At 43.5% G+C, this 22,601-nt stretch overlaps 1 protein-coding gene across 4 annotated transcripts in view; it reads right to left on the reverse strand.

Annotated features, from left to right (window-relative positions):
- The window catches only part of LOC115153505 (RNA binding protein fox-1 homolog 3), a 735,146-nt gene that overhangs the window by 596,437 nt on the left and 116,108 nt on the right, over window positions 1–22,601 (reverse strand). For all 4 annotated transcript variants that reach the window (XM_029699001.1, XM_029699003.1, XM_029698999.1 and 1 more), the window contains exon 2: window positions 1,543–1,652. The gene's annotated coding sequence lies outside the window, so the exon portion shown is untranslated. The remainder of the gene's footprint in view (window positions 1–1,542; window positions 1,653–22,601) is intronic.

Consider the following 22,601-nt stretch of genomic DNA (forward strand, 5'->3'; position numbering starts at 1 on the left):
GCTGAAAAACAAATGATAGTCCCACTAAGAGCAAACCAGATGGATGAATCACTGACAGTGTCACCAGCAAAGCACCCCCACACCATCACACCTCTTCCTCCATGCTTTACGGTGGGAACCACACACACGGAGATCATCCGTTCGCCTACTCTGTGTCTCACAAAGACATGGCAGATGGAACTAAAAAGGACAGATTTCCACCGGTCTAATGTCCATTGTTCATGTTTCTTGGCCCAAGCAAGTCTCTTCTTCTTATTGGTTTCCTTTAGTAGTGGTTTCTTTGCAGCAATTCGACCATGAAGGCCTGATTCATGCAGTCGCCTCTGAACAGTTGATGTTGAGATGTGTCTGCTACCTGAACTCTGTGAAACATTTATTTGGTCTGCAATTTCTGAGGCTGCTAACTCTAATGAACTTATCTTCTGCAGCAGAGGTAACTCTGGGTCTTCCCTTCCTGTGTCAGTCCTCATGAGAGCCAGTTTCATCATAGTGCTTGATGGTTTTTGTAACTGCACTTGAAGAAACTTTAAATGTTCTCGAAATTTTCCATATTGACTGACCTTCATGTCTTAAAATCATGATGGACTGTCATCTGCACTTCTATCACTCCAGTGTTAATTGCTAAATTGTAATTACTTCGCCACTATGGCCTATTTATTGCCTTATCTCCTTACTTAATTTGCACACACTGTATACAGATTTATTATTGTGTTATTGACTGTACATTTGTTTATCCCATGTGTAACTCTGTGTTGTTGTTTTTGTCGCACTCCTTTGCTTTATCTTGGCCAGGCCGCAGTTGTAAATGAGAACTTGTTCTCAAGCGGCCTACCTGGTTAAATAAAGGTGAATATCTATATATATATATATATATATATATATATATATATATATATATATATATATATATATATATATATATATATATACATATATATATAAAATTATCTTTGCTTATTTGAGCTGTTCAAATAGGGCTATCTTCTGTATACCACCCCTACCTTGTCACAACACAACTGATTGGCTCAAACGCAATAAGGAGGAAAGAAATTCCACAAATTAACTTTTGAAAAGGCACACCTGTTAATTGAAATTTATTCCAGGTGAGTACCTCATGAAGATGGTTGAGAGAATGCAAAGCAGTCATCAAGGCAAAGGGTGTCTACTTTGAAGAATCTAAAATATCAAATATACTTTTGTATGTTTTAAAAAAATTGGTTGCTACATGATTCCATATGTGTTATTTTATAGTTTTGATGTCTTCACTATTATTCTACAATGTAGAAAATAGTAAAAATAAAGAAAAACCCTTGAATGAGTAGGTGTGTCCAAACTTTTGACTGGTACTAGATAGATAGATAGATAGATAGACGTTGAGAGTAGTAGTGTGTGTGTGTGTGTGTGTGTGTGTGTGTGTGTGTGTGTGTGTGTGTGTGTGTGTGTGTGTGTGTGTGTGTGTGTGTGTGTGTGTGTGTGTGTGTGTGTGTGTGTGTGTGTGTGTGTGTGTGTTTAGGTTTGGAAGGTGAGGAAGATGAGTCCTACCTTGTTGTATCTGCAATCTCAGAAGAACTTGGTCTGGAAAGATGATGTCCACTCGTGTCTGATGCTCCTCGCTCTCTATCAAACACTCAGCATCTATTCTCTTCTTCACACTTGAGAGAGAGAGAGAAGGAGAGAAAGAAAGAAAGAGGGAGATAGAGAGAGTGTTGGTTAGTGAATTCCCACAGGGATAGGTTGTGTGTGTGCTGACCTTATCTTTGAGCTGTGTCGATATCAGTTCATGATCATCACCTCTGTCTGTCTATACGCGAGGGTACAGAACCCCCCACACACACACGCACACACCGAGGTATGGGGTCAATGTAAAGGCGTGCTGGCAGGTGGGCAGAGAAACAAAGAAACTCAGCAGTAGAAAAGAGTAGAAACAGTAAAAATAGTAGAAGTAGAAAGACAGTTGTACTGACTGTGTGTATTGGTGCTACAGAGACACAGAATAAGGGTTGTTCCATGTCATTTCATCAAGCCATGACACCCACCATCTCAGATTGTTCTGAAATCGTTAGATAAGATAAGCATTCCGGAAACATTATTTTGTTGAAATATAATTTGATTTCTGAGGAAATAAGGTAGTGGATTGCACCCAAATTGGCTATTTTAATTTATAGGATTCATATAATATTCAATAATTACAGTACCTCATCAGATTTGGACCGAAAGCCATCCACGAACACCCCACACCCCACTCCAATCCCACCCCAACAACGAGTATATAACATCAGTTCTCTATGTTTGACAACTAATATGTAGCTGCGTCTTGGATTATTGTTTCTTCATCCTATGTAATGTATTCTCAGTGAATGTGGTGATGTCTCTTTTTTTTCTTTCCTGTTCAGATAAATTTGTCATTGAAGTTGTTCGGTTTATGTCCAATCTCACAACCTGATATTACCAGGTTCTGACCTCTAGATGGTGCTGTTTCTGCTATTAGGTAATTGCTTTTTTTAAGAACATTAGTTTGTTTTAGAAAATATTTAGGATTGATTTATTCCTTGCCACCCACTCTGAAACTAACTGCAGCTCTTTGTTCAGTGTTGCAGTGATTTCAGTCGCTGTAGTAGATTACATATATAATGTTGAGTCATCTGCATACATAGACACACTGACTTTACTCAAAGCCAGTGTCATGTCAGTAAAGATTGAACAAAGTAAGGGGCCTAGACAGCTGCCCTGGGGAATTCCTGTTTCTACCTGGATTATGTTGGAGAGGCTTCCATTAAAGAGCACCCTCTGTGTTCTGTTAGACAGGTAACTCTTTTTCCATAAGGGGTTGCAGAGGTTGTAAAGCCATAACACTGAAGACTAACCAAACAGCCCCCACAACATTTTAATCATAAATGTCTCTCAGCCAATCATCAGTAATTTGTGTAAGTGCTGTGTTTGTGTAATGTCCTTCCCTATAAGTGTGCTGAAAGTCTGTTGTCAATTTGTTTACTGTAAAATAGTATCTGATCAAACATTTTTTTCAAAAAGTTTATTAAGGGTTGGTAACAGGATGATTGGTTGGCTATTTGAGCCAGTAAAGGGGGCATTGTTATTCTTAGGTAGCAGAATCACTTTTGCTTCCCTCCAGGCCTGCGGGCACACACTTTCTAGTAGGCTTAAATTGAAAATATGGCAAATAGGAGTGGCAATATCTTCCACTATTATCCTCAGTAATTTTCCATCCAAGTTGTCATACCCCGTGGCTTGTCATTGTTGATAGACAGCAATACTTTTTCACCTCTTCTACACTCCCTTTACGGAATTCAAAATTACAATACTTGTCTTTCATAATTTGGGTGCTGTCATACCTGGTCCATAGACTGCTTACAGGGAAAGAAAACCAATATTTAATTTTGTAATGTGATTGAACTATCCCTTTAACAATGTGGGTGTGGGGGGGGGGATTCCTTAAAAAATTACCACCTAATAGCAGGAACAGCACCATTTAGAGGTCAGAACCCGTTAACAACAGGATGTAAGATGGGACATAAACCCAAAAACTTCAATGACAAATTTCTCTGAACAGAAAAAAACATCACCACATTCACTGAGAATAGATTACATAGGATGAATAAACAATACTCCTAGCCGCAACTCCATACAACTTGTCAAAGACAGAAAACTGACACGATATGCATGTTGTTGGGGTGGAATTGGAGTGGATTGTGGGGTGTGAGGTATCCATGGCTTTTGACCATTTCTTTGGAATGCTCATGTCTATCTCATTGTTAGAACAAAGGTTGGTCCAAATTGGATGTTAGGTACTATATTTATTGAATATTAAAATTGAGAATTTGGGTGCAATCAATTAGCTTAACTTCAACAAAATAATGTTGCACAAATTTTTATCCGATCTCTTTCTAACAACAGAAATGATTTTCAGAACAATCTTAGATGGTGGGTGTCTAAATCCTTTGAGGTGGAACAACCCAGAAGGAAAACTGTGTAGTGTGCTTTGCAGTATGGTGTCTTGGCAGAGATGAGGGTGACTTTACCATACCCTGACTGTCATCAATCCATTGGCCTTGCACAGACTGCAGTGACTCAATACAAAAACCATTTATTTTCTCTATCGCTCACGTTCACTCTCACTCTCTTAGATATACTCTCCCTCTGTGTCCCGCTTGAACTCCTTTTTCCTGTTCTTCTCTGCCTCCAGCAGCCAATACAGTACATATATTTTACCCCTCTCTCCCCCTCTCCCTTTCTCTCCCCTATCTTTTACTCTCCTTCTCCCTCAGTATCCCGCCCTCGCTCTCTCTGCCTCTTTCTCAGTCAAAAAATAAGGACAGAGAGGACTCAGCTTTCCTGAAGAGTGGAAAGTGGAGCGGTAGAGCAGAGGAAAGGACGAGAGGAGGAGAGGCCTGGGGCGATACACAAACAGGATCAACACTTCAGCCAAAAATACAGCAGGCTGTATCTCTCTTAGAAACAACCCAGGAAAAGAGAGGGGAGAAGAAAGAGAGGGGGGATGGAAACAGAACTAGCAAGAGAAAGAAGTAGTGTGAAAAAGCCAAGGTGCAAGAGAGAGAGAGAGTGAGGAGAAAGATGGCAGTCTCACCCAGGCAAGGGGGGGATTAGTGAAATCTAAGCCCCCTCTCTGTGCTGCTCCTTTTGGGTTTACTGTCAAATAACAGCCCTTGGCTTTGGCCTATATATTGCTGCTGAGAGAGAGGCTGTTGGAATGTTCCTTAATTTCATTCTGAATTAAATTAAGGGGTGGTTTGGAGAGTGATGTCTGGGAACTCAAACTGGGAACAGAGGAATGTGTGTGTGTGTGTGTGTTTGTGCGTCTGTTCGTGTGAGTGTGCGACTGGTGAGTGTGTGTGCGTGTAGTCAAATCTACAACTATTATCTTCATAAACAACTTATAAAATTGTAGTACATGAAAACATATTGTTTTGTAAATTCCCTGTATTTTTTGTTATGATTTCTATTAATGTGTATTTTAAAGATAAAAGAAAAACAATAAACCAACAACATGTGTCCTTATAATTCCTTCACCTAAACACAGTCAGTGCACTAAACATTTAGTTAAAACGTATTTAGAGAGGAGTTGGGTACAAGAGAGACACTGCAGAGAGTCAAACTCAAAGCACTAAACAATTACCTTGCCAGGGACTACAGGAACATTACCATATTAAAGGGTCTGGGACACTTGAGGACAAAGATAATGATGGTGGGATGAAAATAGCTCACACTTTAATTTGGACACACAGACATGCAAACACATGCACAGACACACACGCACACGCACACGCACACGCACACACACACACACACACACACACACACAAACACACACACTGTGGTAGATAAACTAAACAAGCACCTATAACATGTATGCTGATGTGTGTGTTTATGTGTGTGTTTGTGTGTGTGAGTGTGAATGTCCAACATGGTTTCTGCTCATTCCATGACAGCATCACTGTCATTGTCAACAGTGACATGGCTGAACTTGGAGAAACGTTCATTTTCAGCTGCTGGGGAATCTCGCCGCTCTGCCCTTCCAGCCATGACCACGTGCATACGGGTGTGTGAGTGGTTTTTGTGTGTGTGTGTGTGTGTGTGTGTGTGTGTGTGTGTGTGTGTAGAGACATGGAGTTCAGTGGCATGGAACTGATTGCCCTGCCAAACTCTGACAATTACTATATGGGCACAGAGACATTGCCACTGACACACACACACACACACACACACACACACACACACACACACACACACACACACACACACACACACACACACACACACACACACACACACACACACACACACACACACACACACACACACACACACACTCCAGACATCTGACCCATACACCTCTCCACTGGCATGAGACGGATGTGAGAATCCTGTTCCCTGCTGACTGGGCTCACGGGAGCAAACACACACACAATCTCACACACACAAAACTTACACTATCCCAAAATAACCTGGTCACACACATCACACCCAAACATTCATACACTGTATGCATTTTATTCTAGTAAACAATGCCAAAGAATGAGTATGAAAGAAGCCCTACAGTATCCAATTACTTCAAATCCTGAAGTGAAACTATGAGATCAAGTTTCAGGCTGCAGATATTGTGTAGTATTAATGTAGTACTCTGTTGAGGGTTTTTAGCTGTATATGTGGAGCTAATACACTCTGTGTGTGTGTGCCTGCGTGCGGCTAATACACTTCTCTGACTAACCTACACACACCTGCTAACCACAACTATCTATCTTGTCTCACATCAGAATTAGACCTTCATCAGTGCTTCTCAAACGTCAAATTTCGAAGTTGTTGCAAATGTCAAATTTCAAAGTGTTTAAGGTTAAGTTTAGGCATTAACTCCAAAATCTTAAGGTTAAGTAAGCATTACCTCCTAATGGTTAATCTAAGGGTGAAAGTTTTAAATACGGTTAAAACTAAAATCTCAATAACAACTTTCTATCACTGGATACGAACTTGCAACCTTTAGAGTCAAAAACACATTCACACCCATCCAACACCATAAGCAAAACCAAAACCTACTTGAAGGTAGCAGCGCTTGCTCACTGTTGCCACTAGTGGCCGACGTTGTCAGACATGGATGGAGGTCAAATACTGACCTGTATCACGTGTGACCTGGCTGTCTAACCACAATGCATCTGCATCTGGACATTAGTTCAACACCATAGCACTGTTGTGGAAGAGAGAAAAGAGATCTTTCTACCTCTCTCCCCTCTGTCCTTCTCCTCTCGTCTCTCTCTTTCTACCACACATCATCTCTATCTCTTTCTAACTCCTATTATTTTTTGGTCCTGTTTCTCTGCTCCTCCTTCTCTCTCTCTCTCTCTCTCTCTCTCCTCTGTTGTCTCCCTTCCCACAGCATATGATCTCTATCTGTGAGTTGTCCCCACTTGCTTCAAGATCAAATCAAATCAAATTTGATTAGTCACATATTTTGAATACAACAGGTGTAAACCTTACAGTGAAATGTTTTCATGTCCACCATTGTTCCTGTACCCAAGAAAGCGAAGGTAACTGAACTAAATGACTATCTCCCCGTAGCACTCACTTCTGTCATCATGAAGTGCTTTGAGAGGCTAGTTAAGGACCATATCACCTCCACCTTACCCGACACCTTAGACCCACTACAATTAGCATACCACCCCCAACGGATCCACATAATCGCCATCGCACTGCCCTATCCCATCTGGACAAGACGAATACCTATGTAAGAATACTGTTCATCGACTCTCTCTCTCTCTCTCTCTCTCTCTCTCTCTCTCTCTCTCTCTCTCTCTCTCTCTCTCTCTCTCTGTCTCAATTCATTTTTTTTCAATTTAAGGGGCTTTATTGGCATGGGAAACATATGGTAACATTGCCAAAGCAAGTGAAAAAAATGTACATTAAACATTACACTTACAAAATGTCATATTATGTCTATTTACAGTGTTGTAATGATGTGCAAATAGTTAATGGACAAAAGGGAAAATAAATAAACATAAATATAGGTTGTACTGTATTTACAATGGTGTTTGTTCTTCACTGGTTGCCCTTGTGGCAACAGGTCACACATCTTGCTCTCTCTATCTCCTTCTCTAACCCTCTCTTGTGTTCTTCTCCTCCTGTTTCCCTGCTCCTCCTCTCTCCAGAGTACAGTTGTCTCTCCCACTGTGATGCTATCAGATCGATCTCTCGCTTATTAATTTTTCATTGATAGCCTAAGAGAATTGGGATGAGTGTTTTGAAAAGCAGTCTAACCTGCCCTCCCACCTCAAACGACCATACACACACTCACACACGCACACAGTTACACCCACACACATACACTCAGACGTGCGCACACACACACACACACAAAAACACACATACACAGGTTTTACCATGAGCCCCGGCCTCACACCAATTCACCAATTCCAGAGAGAAAGAAAACATTAAAATACATCATAAAACACACAATCTCACAGGAGAAAATGACAAAATGGGCTCATAGAAATATGAGTCTAAATATCTCCAAAACACTCACAAAATAAGGCCTAAACTCTCACAATGTTTTGTAAGTCTAAACCCCTCCAAAACACCTCACAAAGCCTAAGCCCTAACTTCTCATCAAGGTCCCTTACACATCTCAACACAAGACACTGTTGACAGCTAGTCATAGTCAATTAGGCAAATTAGCGGTTATTTCTTCAACAGAGTCCTTTACAGAATGAGCAATAGTGTTGTAATGAGTTTAATGCTGATAATACTGGGTTTGCTTTGCAATCACGCATTCTGTTGTCTACAACAACGCTAGAGGCATCAGGGTGAGGACACTCATGAAGACATGTTTGTGTAAGTCCGCCCACCCGTCTGTCACTTTCTGTCTGTGTGTGTGTGTGCATGTGTGAGTGCGTGCGAGCGTGTGTTGCAGCCCCAAGGGATTCCCTAGCATGGTGAGAGCATCTTAGCAGGCAGCACTCTTTCTGTTCAAGAGTTTATCAGTGGGACGGTACAACAACAAAAAATTCACCAAGCTTTAGAATCATCCCATTCATGTCTAAACAGGTTGAGAGGTTGTGGACATTTTGTTTCTTAACACCCTAGAGTTGATTGACACACCGCATCCGCATACTGTAAATGATGGTGGATTGTGGAGATATATTATGGGAGAAGAAATAATCGCTGGCTCATTAACATATTTGAAGGCGTGCCTTGTAAATGGCTATATTTGTTGCACACGTTAGTTAGAGTCTTGTACCAATTTAAGTAATATATGGTAGTATTTTTTATTCCAGCAATTAAGTGTATATATGAAACAAATCATAGTGGTGGTTGGTCTTAGAATCTTTAATGGTTGAGTATTTATCCATGTCCATTTGATCTGTTATCACGGCTAGTTTGGAAGGCTTTGTTTAGGTCTCTAGAAGTTTAACTGATTGAAAATACCTAGTATTCATTAATATACTGTACTATGTGATGTCTACAGCCAATCAGCTTGCTCTAATCCCTTGTTATTACAGTACAATAATCTGAATGTCATTGTCTTACAGTTGAATAGTCACTTTTACTGCATTGTACTGTGTTTCATTGCTCTTTCATCAAGTTACCATTAATATCTCAGTAGTGTATTGGCATTATCCAGAGATGGTCAGAGATATATCATAAGATGTTGTAGTTACAATTACTTTGAAGACCAATATATCCTTAACTACAATAACATTTTCAGTAACGGGTATAGAAACTTTTGACTTGCTATGACTGTGATGTGTTTTTTAATCAACCTTAGTTGAATACACTAAGTTGTTAAGGACAAGAGCATCCACTAAATGACCAAAATGTACAAATGAAAACTTGGAAAGAACATTGGGTAAAGTGTCGTTGCATGGGTAATTCCAGTAATATACAGTAGTAAATTTGATTACAGTAACATTTTTGGTATTTTTTGCAATTGAGTATTGTAAAATGGATTACAGTAGTGTTGCTGCAATTGCTGCTCGTAAGTTACTGTACAATTTACAATAAATGTTTTACAGTGTAGCTATACATTTAGCTTTCTATGTGGGCATTCGACATTTGTATGAACTGTAATTTGTGTTGTTTAATGTTTTAGGGACTCCAAAGCAAACTAGCAAACCAGGCTGTCATCTTGTGAAACCCAGGGGATGCAAAAAATGTTGCTAGCTAGCTAAAGCATTTACTGCAATTTGAATGTACAATTTTGTAAGCTTGCCTTGCTGTTCATGAAAAAAATATATTTTAAAGTCAATCACTTGTCATTGTTCTTTATTGTTGTAACGTTAGAGATTGAAGATATTTAACATTAGATATTGAAGATATTTGCCAATGCAGGCAATGTAGCAGTAGCTAAGTCTTGCTTATTGTGTAGTGCAGGATGACAATGCCTGTATTCTATGGATGTGTAGCTTTGTAGCCGATCTGTGCATGGACCCTAATATGCTTAGAATAAATATTAGTTCAGAACGGTGGTTTTAATTGTTCTAGCTATAATGCTCACACTGGTAATGACTGAGTGAAGGAAATGTGACTGTTACATGTCAAACTGCTATGGAATGAAAGTCCTGCTTCAGTACTACTTCACATTGAACCACAGCCAGAGGATGGGTACATTATGCTGTTCTCATTTGTTGCTCATATGTTAGCTACGTATTTATTGCAAGAAAAATATAAGGAAACCTATTACTTCCACCAGTACAGGCATCGTGAAAAACACAAGGCTCGTCATCAATTAATTGCATGGTATACGTTGGCAGTTTCTGATGTGTGTGATTGATGTAGTGTCCCATTCCCTACACTGTAAAGGGGTTAGTGTGAATTTGACAGTATCTTACAGACAGCTCAGGGGCAAGTAAAATTCTGTATTTTATATTACAGTACTGTTATATAAATACGGTATCAAAGCAAGTACTGTGTGATGACAGACATTACAATACTGTAAAATGTACTGTATTATTCTGTTAAAAAAAAGTCAATGCTACCAGAACCAGAATGAATGAATGGATTAATGAATGATATTCATTGAGGGAGGGTTTTTTATTTCACAGCATTTTACTGTAATTACAAGGTATTGCTGGAAGCAGGTCAGCTACTAGGTAAAGAGTTTACACATTAGAGTATATTAAAGAATATTTGGTGGTTATATCACTTGCACTTCCAGACACCACAGGATTGGTGTCCACCCCCGTGGAACGGTTGAGCTAACATAGGCTAATGTGATTAGCATGAGGTTGTAAGTATAGGCAGAAAGCTTAAATTCTTATTAATCTAACTGCACAGTCCAATTTACAGTAGCTAGTACAGTGAAATAATACCATGCTATTGTTTGAGGAGAGTGCACAGTTATGAACTTGAAAATGTATCAATAAACCAATTAGGAACATTTTGGGCAGACTTGATACAACATTTTGAACAGAAAAGCAATGGTTCATTGGATCAGTCTGGATCAACTTCGCACATACACTGCTGCCATCTAGTGGCCAAAATCATATTGCGCCTATCCTGGAATAATACACAACACATTTTTTCTTTGTATTATCTGTTACCAGATCTGTGTTATATTCTCCTACATTCCTTTCTCATTTCCACAAACATCAAAGTTTTTCCTTTCAAATAGTATTAAGAATATGCATATCCTTGCTTCAGGTCCTGAGCTACAGGCAGTTAGATTTGGGCATGTCATTTTAGGCAAAAATTGAAAAAAGGGCCCAATCCTTAAAACCTCTACAGGATCTGTATTTTTTTTTAAAGCAATGATGCACAATGACAACATACGATTTAAATTGGTACAGCATTCACACTCATGGGTGCAACAAATATACCCTCTTTCAAGAAAAGCCTCGAAATATGTTAATGAGCCAGAAACAACATTACCATGCACCTACTACTTGGGCTAACAGGCTGATTACACTAGAAAAACTATTTCTAATTTTATATTATTCAATTATTGCACCCACACTGCTCGCGCGCGCCAACGAGCGTCTGCGTTGACAAGGGCTAAAATAGAAGTCAGTTCTATTTCTGACGCAGATCGCGCTGCAAGTCCTGCCTCTCCCATCTCTTCATTGGTTTATAGAAGCAGGTACCCACGTGCCATCTCCTCATTGGTTATAGCCATGTGGGTGACTGAAAGACGAACAAGGTCGGTGGCAGTAATGCACCTAATTTATGAAAGTTGCCAATCGCAATATAAAGTCAAGAGAAGAAAAAGCCTGGAAGGAAGAGAGATGACTAGAAACAATTTGGTTGACAGTTTTCTGTGTGGATTAATTGGCGCAGTAGAGGACCTTGTGGATTTCAGGTAAAATAACAATTCAATGTTTATATCCCAGGACAAATTAGCTAGCAACAGCAAGCTAGCTAAATAGGACAAATTAGCTAGCAAGTGCAAGCTAAATTGCCATAAATGTTTAATGCTTTTCGAACTGTCCCCAAATTAATATAATTGGTTCAGAGTTTGTTTTGATATTTTAACCTGTGTGTCATGATCGTGTTTAGTGTGGGGGGACAAAATCAATAAATGCACGATGGCACACGCGCACAGCCTGTCTGGGTTCCGTGTAAGGGGTGGGGTTATTGGGATTGAGCCATAAAGACAGAGTATTAAAGAGAGAGGGATAGAGGGAGGCAGAGAGGCAGGGCAAGAAGATAGGAAGTGAAGATACTGAATAAAGGGAAAGAAAGAAGAGTGAGAGATAGTTATGCAGTACTGTATGATTTCCATAGGCATCCGTTAGCCCCCAAAAACTCATTGTTCAATTATGCTGTTTTTTTTCTCCAAAATGTACCTAAATTGTGAAATATAGCCTAGCACATGATATACTTAAATTGGAATCCTTTTCCAAATATACACTTTCACACAATGATACCATGTCAACCACACTTCCATCAAAACCAGAAATGGATTTACATTTAAAAAATCACCTACACACTAAGGGCTGGATTCAGAAGAAATGTACACCTACGCATGCCTTTCCTACATACTTCTTAGTAGGTGGTATTCAGACTTACCTTATGCAAATGCATAACGGGCTTTGCAAGGGTGGTTCAACTGCGCGTGCTGAATACATTTCATTCAACCACTGAAAACAGTCTTACTTGCTGGCCAACAGCTTTTCTAGTGTAGTTTCTCATTCAATAGTGTTTTCAGTACATTTATCAAAAGCCAAACCCCTTTGAATTTGGTGTACCTTCAATTAGAATTTTCTCGACAGACTCACTAGAGAATATGGAGGGAACGGTTCAGAATTAGTGATCAGTGAAAGAAAGCCATGTAAATACAGGCATAGTCATCTCCTTTACAGCACCAATTGATAGACTTAAAAATACTCTGATCTTGTATATTATTTAGTGTTAGGGAAGCATTCAGGAATAATAAAGGCTCTCCAAACCTGTTTTTTTAAGCACAAAAGATATTGGTGAATCAAAAATACAGTGGTTTGATTAATCCTGAAAGTTGTCATATTCAATTGTTCCATGAAATATTGAAAGGTGAGAAGAGTATACAATGGGGTTGAACAGTAGTCCTATAAATCTACTACAACAAACCTTTTTAATCATGGAACTGTGATGACAACCAAGATGGTGCAGCAGTAAGATGTGTTTGTTTTCGTCCCATGTAAATATAGTCTTTTTCAGTTTTTTTTGTATACATTTCAATCTCTTTTTTTAATTTTCGAAATAAATATACATTCCTTCAACCCGCCTCACCTAATGTGGTACAGATTAGCAATTTTTTTTGACCTTATAACTGGAACCTCCATCAGAAGCTAGCCAGCTAATTAGCTACTAGATATTTAGTCATTGTTAGCCTCTGCTAGCGGTCTTTACCTTTAGCTCGGACTCCTGCCGCTTTAGCCTGGATAGCCCGGATAATACCTGCCAGTCTGCACAGCGCGATACCAGCCCTGAGCATATCGAACTGCTCTTTTCCACTACATCACCGGATTCCTGCCGCAAGCTCTGGACCAATTCACCTGATCTTCACAGCTAGCAAGTTGCTAGCAAGGAGCTATTGTGGCTAACACCCTTGTCCAAAAGCATGCACCAGTTAGCCCCGAGCTAGGCCCATCTCCCGGCTAGCAAACGAAGTACGCCAACTACAACACTTCTCCCGCCAATTGGCCTGGACCCTTTGTTGACACAGAGCCCTGCCGATCCATCACGACTGGTCTGCTGACGTAACTCGGCCGATGTGCTCTCAACCGGCCTCTGTGTCGTGGATGTTTGGTGATGATCCATCTGCTATCCCCGGCCTGCTAACTCCCTGAACGCTGCGTCTCCCGCTCGCTCAATGTAGTAAATTACTACTAAATGGTTCCCTGTTTCATCTAGTACTGCTCATTGGACCCTATGATCACTCAGCTTCACAGCCGATGCCTGATAGACTGTGCATTAACATGACCCGGAACCCCCAACAGCAGCTAGCAAGCTAACTAGTTACTAGCTAGTAGTCAGTTAGCCACTGCTAGCGGTCATCAGCTAACCTTAGCCCGGTCAACTCCTGCCAGTCTGCACAGCGCTATTCAGCCCAGAGCATACCGGACTGCTTTTTCTCCACCAAATCTCCATATCTCTGGATTCCTACCGCAAGCTCTGAACCTTTTCACCTGGATCAGCGCAGCTAGCTAGCTGCTATCTGAGTGGGTACTCCTGGCTAACATCCCGAAGCAAGCACCAGTTAGCCAGGAACTAGCCTCGTGCTAGGCCCATCTCCCAGCCTACCTATTTTGCCAATTGGCCCGGACCCTTTTTACTGCCGACACGGACCGTCGCGACGTCCCCCTAAGGCCCTTCTGCTAGCCCCGGCCCACTAGCTGTCTGAATTGTCGTGTCTCCAGCTCACCTAGCTATTCACTGATCCCTACGATCACTCGGCTACGCATGCCTCTCCCTAATGTCAATATGCCTTGTCCATTGCTGTTTTGGTTAGTGATTATTGTCTTATTTCACTGTAGAGCCTCCAGCACTGCTCAGTAGGTCTTAGCTAACCCTAACCCTAACCCTTTTGTTCCACCTCCCACACATGCGGTGACCTCACCTGGTTTAAATGGTGTCTCTAGAGACAAAACCTCTCTCATCGTCACTCAATGCCTAGGTTTACCTCCACTGTATTCACATCCCACCATACCCTTGTCAGTACATTATGTCTTGAATCTATTCTTCCACGCCCAGAAACCTGCTCCTTTTACTCTCTGTTCCGAACGCACTAGACGACCAGTTCTTATAGCCTTTAGCCATACCCTTATCCTACTCCTCCTCCATTCCATTGGTGATGTAGAGGTTAATCCAGGCCCTGCAGCTCCTAGCTCCACTCCCATTCACCAGGAGCTCTCATTTGTTGACTTCTGTAACCGTAAAAGGCTTGGTTTCATGCATGTTAACATTAGAAGCCTCCTCCCTAAGTTTGTTTTATTCAGTAATTTAGCACACTCTGCCAACCCGGATGTCCTAGCCGTGTCTGAATCCTGGCTTAGGAAGGCCACCAAAAATCCTGCAATTTCCATCCCTAACTATAACATTTTCCGACAAGATAGAACTGCCAAAAGGGGGTGGAGTTGCAATCTACTGCAGAGATAGCATCCAGAGTTCTGTCATGCTATCCAGGTCTGTGCCCAAACAATTTGAGCTTCTACTTCTAAAAATCCACCTTTGCATAAACAAGTATTTCACGGTTGCTGCTTGTTATAGACCACCCTCAGCCCCCAGCTGTGCCCTGGACACCATATGTGAATTGATTGCCCCCATCTATCTTCAGAGCTCGTAATGTTAGGTGACCTAAACTGGGACATGCTTAACACCCTGGCCGTCCTACAATCTAAGCAAGATTCCCTCAATCTCACACAAGTTATCAATGAATTTACCATGTACAACCCCAAATCCATAAACACGAGCACCCTCATAGATATCATCCTGACAAACCAGCCCTCCAAATACACCTCTGCTGTCATCATTCAGTATCTCAGCGATCACTGCCTCAATGCCTGCGTCCATAATGGGTCTGCGGTCAAACGACCACACCTCATCACTGTCAAACGCTCCCTAAAAAACTTCAGCAAGCAGGCCTTTCTAATCGACCTGGCCCAGGTATCCTGGAAGGATATTGACCTCATTCTGTCAGCAGAGGATGCCTGGTTATTCTTTAAAAGTGCCTTCCTCACCATCTCAAATAAGCACGCCCCATTCAAAAAATGTAGAACCAGGAACAGGCCCTGTGTATATTGGTTCCTGACTGCCCTTGACCAGCACAAAAACATCCTGTGGCGTACTGCATTAGCTTCGAATAGCCCCAGCGATATGCAACATTTCAGGGAAGTCAGGAACCAATATACACAGGCAGTTAGGAAAGCACAGGCTAGCTTTTTCAAACAGAAATTTGCATCCTGTAGCACAAACTCCAAAAATGTCTGGGACACTGTAAAGTCCATAGAGAATAAGAGCACCTCCTCCCAGCTGCCCACTGCACTGAGGCTTGGAAACAATGTCACCACCAATAAATCCACGATATTTGACAATTTCAATAAGCATTTTTCTGTGGCTGGCCATGCTTTCCACCTGGCTACCCCTACCCCGGTCAACAGCCCTGCACCCCCCACAGCAAATTGCCCAAGCCTCCCCCATTTCTCCTTCACCCAAATCCAGATAGCTGATGTTCTGAAAGATTTGAAAAATCTGGACCCCTTCAAATCAGCTGGGCTAGACAATCTGGACCCTCTCTTTCTAAAATTATCCGCCGCAATTGTTGCAGCCCCCCTATTACTAACCTGTTCAACCTTTCTTTTGCATCGTCTGAGATCCCCAAAGATTGGAAAGCTGCCGCGGTCATCCCCCTCTTCAAAGGGGGAGACACTCTAGACCCAAACTGTTTCAGACCTATATCTATCCTACCCTGCCTTTCTAAGGTCTTCGAAAGCCAAGTTAACAAACAGATCACCGACCATTTCGAATCCCACCGTACCCTCTCCACTATGCAATCTGGTTTCAGAGCTGGTCATCGGTGCACCTCAGCCACACTCAAGGGCCTAAACAATATCATAACTGCCATCGATAAAAGACAACACTGTGTAGCCATATTCATTGACCTGGCCAAGGCTTTCGACTCTGTCAATCACCACATTCTTATCGGCAGACTCAACAGCCTTAGTTTCTCAAATGACTGCCACCTGGTTCAGCAACTACTGCTCAGACAGAGTTCAGCGTGTCAAATCAGAGGGCCTGTTGTCCGGACCTCTGGCAGTCTCTATGGGGGTGCCATAGGGTTCAATTCTCGGGCCGACTCTTTTCTCTGTATACATCAGTGATGTCGCTCTTGCAGCTGGTGATTCTCTAATCCACCTCTATGCAGACGACACCATTCTGAATACATCTGGCCCTTCTTTGGACGCTGTGTTACTAACCTCCAGACGAGCTTCAATGCCATACAACTCTCCTTCCGTGGCCTCCAAATGCTCTTAAATGCAAGTAAAACTAAATGCATGCTCTTCAACCGATCGCTGCTCGCACCTGCCCGCCCGTCCAGCATCACTACTCTGGACGGTTCTGACTTAGAATATGTGGACAACTACAAATACCTAGGTGTCTGGTTAGACTGTAAACTCTCCTAACAGACTCACATTAAGCATCTCCAATCCAAAATTAAATCTAGAATCGGCTTTCTATTTCGCAACAAAGCCTCCTTCACTCATGCTGCCAAACATACCCTCGTAAAACTGACTATCCTACCGATCCTTGACTTCAGCGATGTCATTTACAAAATAGCCTCCAACACTCTACTCAGCAAATTGGATGCAGTCTATCACAGTGCCATCCGTTCATATACTTCCCACTGCTGCGACCTGTATGCTCTCGTTAGCTGGCCCTCACTTCATATTCGTCACCAAACCCACTGGCTCCAGGTCATCTATAAGTCTTTGCTAGGTAAAGCCCCGCCTTATCTCAGCTCACTGGTCACCATAGCAGCACCCACCCGTAGAATGCGCTCCAGCCGGAATATTTCACTGGTCATCCCCAAAGCCAATTCCTGCTTTGGCCGCCTTTCCTTCCAGTTCTCTTTTGCCAATGACTGGAACGAATTGCAAAAATCTCTGAAGCTGGAGACTCATATATCCCTCACTAACTTTAAGCATCAGCTGTCAGAGTAGCTCACAGATAATTGCACCTGTACATAGCCCATCTGTAAATAGCCCATCCAACTACCTCATCCCCATGCTCTCCTTTTGCACACCAGTATGTAAACTTGCTCATTCATCTTCTGCACACCTATCACTCCAGTGTTAATTGCTAATTTTTAATTATTTCGCCACTACAGCCTATTTATTGCCTTACCTCCCTAATATTACCTCATTTGCACACACTGTATATAGATTTTTTATATTGTGTTACTTTGCTACCTGACTACCTCACGGTTTTTTCTTTTTCATTACCGTATACTTACCGTATACTTTATATTTCATTACCGTTTTTGATACTGTCGCAAAGCTAACTAAAAAGTAGCATTCGCAAATGGAGGATGGCTTTCACTTCAGCAGTAATACATTTATGAACTTCTTTGAGGAAAAGATCATGATCATTAGAAAGCAAATTACGGACTCCTCTTTAAATCTGCGTATTCCTCCAAAGCTCCATTGTCCTGAGTCTGCACAACTCTGCCAGGACCTAGGATAAAGGGAGATACTAAAGTGTTTTAGTACTATATCTCTTGACACAATGATGAAAATAATCATGGCCTCTAAACCCTCAAGCTGCATACTGGACCCTATTCCAACTAAACTACTGAAAGAGCTGCTTCCTGTGCTTGGCCCTCCTATGTTGAACATAATAAACGGCTCTCTATCCACCGGATGTGTACCAAGCTCACTAAAACTGGCAGTAATAAAGCCTCTCTTGAAAAAGCCGAATCTTGACCCAGAAATTATAAAGAACTATCGGCCTATATCGAATCTTCCATTCCTCTCAAAAAATTTTGAAAAAGCTGTTGCGCAGCAACTCACTGCCTTCCTGAAGACAAACAATGTATACGAAACGCTTCAGTCTGGTTTTAGACCCCATCATAGCACTGAGACTGCACTTGTGAAGGTGGTAAATGACCTTTTAATGACGTCAGACCGAGGCTCTGCATCTGTCCTCGTGCTCCTAGATCTTAGTGCTGCTTTTGATACCATCGATCACCACATTCTTTTGGAGAGATTGGAAACCCAAATTGGTCTACATGGACAAGTTCTGGCCTGGTTTAGATCTTATCTGTCGGAAAGATATCAGTTTGTCTCTGTGAATGGTTTGTCCTCTGACAAATCAATTGTAAATTTCGGTGTTTCTCAGGGTTCCTTTATTTAACCAGGTAGGCTAGTTGAGAACAAGTTCTCATTTACAACTTCGACCTGGCCAAGATAAATCAAAGCAGTGCAACACAAACAACAACAGAGTTACACATGGAATAAACAAACATACAGTCAATAATACAGTAGAAAAAGTCTATATACAGTGTGTGCAAATGAGGTAGGATAACGGAGGTAAGGCAATAAATAGGCTATAGTGGCGAAATAATTACAATATAACAATTAAACACTGGAGTGATAGATGTGCAGAAGATGAGTGTACAAGTAGAGATACTGGGGTGCAAAGGAGAAAAAATAAATAAAATAGATAACAGTATGGGGATGAGGTAGTTGGATGGGCTATTTACAGATAGGCTATGTACAGGTGCAGTGATCTGTGAGCTGCTCTGACAGCTGGTGCTTAATTATTAAAGCTAGTGAGGGAGATATGTCTCCAGCTTCAGTGATTTTTCTTCCAGTTTTCTGAGTTCCAGTTTCTAAGGCAGGGCTTTACCTAGCAGAGACTTATAGATGACCTGGAGTCAGTGGGTTTGGCGACGAGAGCAGTGGGCCAGCCAACGAGAGCATACAGGTCACAGTGGTGGTGTCACGACTTATGCCGAAGACGTCCCTCTCCTTGTTCGGGTGGCGTTCGGTGGTCGACGTCACCGGCTTTCTAGCCACCACCGATTGACTTTTCATTTTCCTTTTGTTCCGTCTTTGTCTTACACACCTGGCTTCACTCAACCAATTACTTGTTTATTATTTAACCCTCTTTTTCCCATGTTGTGTTTGTGAGTGATTGTTTTTTTTGTAATTCGGTGTGTCTTTGTGGGCATGTTATGTTACGTTGTATATTTGTCTATTTGAGTAAAAAACGTTGATTACTCATATCTGCTGTCCTGCGCCTGACTATCTACTCCAGCTCCACACAGGACCATTACAGAATCACTCACCCGAAGAATGGAGTCAGCAGGAGCAGACGCCCTCCCTGTTGCAGTGGAGGAGCACGTTCAGCAGCACCCGACCATGTTGCAACGTCTGGGCACCGTTATGGATCGCGTGCTGCAGACGATGGATCGTTGGGAGGGAGGAGGAGGTTTTCCAGTGCCTCCACCAGCCCCACTACAGCAGGTCCCACTGTCCACTGTCCACTGTCCCACCTTCACCCGGTCCCAGCGGGATTTGACTTGCGCTCCCGAGTGAGTATGATGGGACGGCTGCCGGATGCCAGGGGTTTCTACTCCTGCTGGAGCTCTACGTGGCGACCGTCCACCCGGCTCCTTCGGGGTGTGAGAGCGTGTCTGCCCTCGTCTCCTGCCCCTCAGGCAAAGCCCTGGAGTGGGCCAATGCCGTATGGAGTGAAGGAGACGCAGCGTTGGACTATTACGCAGAGTTCACCCGCCGCTTTCGGGCAGTGTTCCACCACCCGCCTGAGGGTCGAGTGGCGGGTGAACGTCTGTTCCACCTGAGGCAGGGGACGAGGAGCGCGCAGAATTTCGCTTTGGACTTCAGGACCCTGGCTGCCAGCGCGGGATGGAACGACAGGGTCCTGATCGATCACTACCAGTGCCGTCTGCGCGAGGACGTCCGTCGGGAGTTGGCCTGCCGAGACACCACCCTCACGTTGGACCAACTGGTGGACCTGTCCATCCGGCTGGACAACCTGCTGGCCACCCGCGGACTTCCGGATCGGGGCCCGTCAGTTCCATCCCCCGGCACCTCCGATCTGACGCCCATGGAGCTAGGAAGTGCTGCATTTAGGGCGACCGGAGGAGGGGTCATTCCCTGCACCATCTGTGGCCGCAGAGAGCACAGTGCTGGTCGGTGCTGGGGGGGTTCCTCAGGGAGTCGAGGCAGCAGGCAGGGCACTATCGTGTCACACCAGGTGAGTTGGCACCAGGCTCACCCAGAGCCCCCTGTTGCTCACATGTATGTGTTTATACAATTTCCTGAGATTTCCCCGCATTCCCAGCATAAGGCGCTCGTAGATTCAGGCTTAACTGGGAATTTTACTGACCATTCATTTGCTCATAGTTTAGGGATCCCCCTTGTTCCTGTAGATATGCCCTTCCCTGTGCACACCCTAGATAGTTTACCATTAGGGTCATGGCTGATTAGGGAGGCCACCGCTCCACTAAGCACGGTTACGCAGGGGGGTCACAAGGAGAGAATCAGTCTCTTCCTTATTGATTCTCCTGCGTTTCCCGTGGTGCTGGGCCTACCCTGGTTGGCCTGTCATGACCCCACTATTTCGTGGCAACATAGGACTCTCAAGGGGTGGTCACGAGAGTGCTCAGGGAGGTGTATGGGAGTTTCCATCGGTGCGACTACGGTGGAAAGTCCAGACCAGGTCTCCACCGTGCGCATCCCCTCAGAATATGCCGATTTGGCTCTCGCCTTCTGTAAGAAGAAGGCGACTCAATTACCACCCCATCGACGGGGGGGTATTGTGCGATAAATCTCCTGGTAGACGCAGCACTTCCCAGGAGCCACGTGTATCCTCTGTCACAGGAGGAGACGGCGGCTATGGAAAAATGTGTCTCCGAATCCCTGGGGCAGGGATACATTCGGCCCTCCACTTCACCTGCCTCCTCGAGTATCTTTTTTGTGAAGAAGAAGGATGGAGCTCTGCGCCCGTGTATTGACTATCGAGGGATCAATCAGATCACAGTGAGGTATAGCTACCCGCTGCCTCTCATTGCCAGTGCGATCGAGTCAATGCACGGGGCGCGCTTCTTCATAAAATTGGATCTCAGGAGTGCTTACAACCTGGTGCGTATCCGGGAGAGGGACGAGTCGAAGACGGCATTTAGAACCACTTCAGGGCACTATGAGTACCTCGTCATGCCATACGGGTTGATGAATGCTCCATCAGTCTTCCAGGCCTTTGTTGACGAGATTTTCCGGGACCTGCACGGGCAGGTGTAGTGGTGTATATCGACGACATTCTGATATACTCCGCTACACTCGCCGAGCATGTGTCGCTGGTGCGCAGGGTGCTTGGTCAACTGTTGGAGCATGACCTGTACGACAAGGCTGACAAGGCTGACTCCCACCACAGTAAAGGAAGTGCAGCGGTTTGTAGGGTTTGCCAACTACTACCGGAGGTTTATCTGGGGTTTAGCAGCTCCCATTACCTCACTGCTGAAGGGTGGACCGGTGTGGCTGCAGTGGTCGGCTGAGGTGGACAGGGCTTTTGGTCACCTGAAGGCTCTGTTTACCTCGGCTCCCGTGCTGGCTCATCCAGATCCCTCTTTGGCGTTCATAGTGGAGGTGGACGCGTCCGAGGCTGGGATAGGAGCCATGCTCTCTCAGCGCTCAGGCACACCACCAAAGTGAAACTATGACGTGGGGGACCGGGAGCTGTTGGCTGTTGTCAAAGCTCTGAATGCGTGGAGACATTGGCTTGAGGGGGCTAAACACCCTTTTCTCATCTGGACTGACCACCGCAATCTGGAGTATATCCGGGCGGCGAGGAGACTGAACACTCGCCAGGCAAGGTGGGCCATGTTTTTTACACGTTTTGTTTTCACTCTATCCTACAGACCAGGTTCCCAGAACGCTAACACAGATGCACTGTCCCGGATGTATGACACAGAGGAGCGGTCCATGGATCATACTCCAATACTTCCAGCCTCTTGCCTGGTGGCACCAGTGGTGTGGGAGCTGGACGCGGACATCGAGCGGGCGTTACACATAGATCCCAGATCCCAGCTGGAGCTGCGCGTCAAGGTGGGGGTACTGTCACGACTTCCGCCGAAGTCGGTC

Source organism: Salmo trutta, chromosome 18 (assembly GCF_901001165.1).
Source record: "Salmo trutta chromosome 18, fSalTru1.1, whole genome shotgun sequence".
NCBI classification, from domain to species: domain Eukaryota; kingdom Metazoa; phylum Chordata; class Actinopteri; order Salmoniformes; family Salmonidae; genus Salmo; species Salmo trutta.